Here is a 1865-nt window from a genome sequence, read left to right as displayed (position 1 = left end):
CCTCCCCCCCCCCTTTGTGGTGGAAGCCAGTATTTAATATTAATTCTCCCCAAGCTGATCTATAGATTTAATGAAATCCCAGTCAAAGGAAAGGAGGCACAGAAAATCTATTTTAAGAAATAATATCCATAATGACCATTTATCTAGATAATTTTATAGAATTTACAACAAAGCTGAAAGAAATAATGAGTTTAGCAAGGTCGTAGGACATAAAATCAACACATAGAAACCAATTTTATTTCTGTATACCTAGCAATGAACAATTGTAAGGTGAAAGAAAAACCGTTTAAAAGACCATCAAGAACGTGAAATATTCTGTGATAAACTTGACAAATCTTTACGCTAAAAGTGACAGAACTTTGCTGAAGGAAATAAAGGAAGGCCTAAATAAATGGAGAGATAGAATTAGTTCATTGACTGGCAAGCTGGGTATTTAATATTAATTCTCCTCAAATTGATCTATAGAGTTAATGAAATCCCAATCAAAATCCCAGCACTCCTTTTTTTCTAGAAATTGGCATTCTATAATTCATATGCAAGTGCAAAGAAGTCAGCATGTCAAAACAACTTTGAAAAGCAACAAATTTTGAGAACCAATGTTACCTAATTTCAAGACATATTTTTAAGTTGCATTAATCAAAACAACACGGTGTTGATACAAATACAGACAAATAGGTCGATGAAAGAGAATTGACTCCCCAGAAATAGACCCACACATGTATTTAAAACTAATCTTTGACACAGGTGCAAAGGGAATTCAGTAGAGACAGAGTAGTTCCACTAATGAAGCTGGAAATCGGATATTCACTTGTTTAAAAGAAGGAACTTCAATCCATACCTCAAAGCAAATACAAAAATTAACCCAATATGGATCATGCACTTTCATGTAAACCCTGAAACTATACACATGCTGGAAGAAAGCATAGAAGAATTTGTGTGTATGTGACCTTGCATTAAGACAAGTTTTGGGGGGAGATTCAACACCAATAGCACATCTTTAATAGAATGAATTGCTAAATTTTACTTCATCAAAATTAAAACCTCTTGTCCCCCCTCACCAAAAAAACTCCTAACACTATCAAGAATGAAAACACAAGCCACAGACTAAGATAAAATATTTCTGACTCATATATTTGCTATAGGACTTCTACCCAGAACACACTGTGTACTCTCAAAACTCAATCATAAGAAAATAGTTTACAAATAGATAAAACATTGTACACACACATTGCAAAAAAAAAAAAAAACCTGTTGAGTAGACAATTCACACATGAAAAGTTGATCAACATTAATAGTCATTAATGCAATACTATTGCTCATATATTAGGCTTGCTAAAATTAAAATGATTGGCCCTTCCTACTTTCTCATACACTGCTGGTAGGAATGAAAAATGATACGACCACATTGGAAAGAAGGTTTGACAGAAGTGTTTTAGGTTACACTTACACCTACCATATGATCCAGTCTTTCCCTACTTAGGTGTTTGCCCAAGAGAAGTGAAGGCTTATGTTCATACAAAAATGTATAAATACACAAATGTGCAGATAGTGGGTCAGAATTCTATTTTCATATATGGTCTGGCTCTTGTCCATCTGTATATTCAGTCTATCATATTTTAATAAACAATTTTAATATTCTTTTAAAAATTTATAAGTTTATTTATTTGGAGAGAGAGAGAGTAAAGGAGGGCCAGAGAGAGAGGGCAAGAGAAAATTCCAAGCAGGCTCCATGCTGTCAGGGCAGAGCCCGACATGGGGGCTCGAACTCATGAATTGTGAGATCATAACCTAAAGCTGAAATCAAGAGTCGGATCTAAAACCGATTGTGTCACCCAGGCGTCCCAAGCAGCTTTAATAATAAATAA

The sequence above is a fragment of the Crocuta crocuta genome, unplaced genomic scaffold (genome assembly GCF_008692635.1).
Source record: "Crocuta crocuta isolate KB4526 unplaced genomic scaffold, BGI_CrCroc_1.0 scaffold531, whole genome shotgun sequence".
NCBI classification, from domain to species: Eukaryota; Metazoa; Chordata; class Mammalia; order Carnivora; family Hyaenidae; genus Crocuta; species Crocuta crocuta.
Note: the sequence above shows the minus strand (reverse complement) of the source record.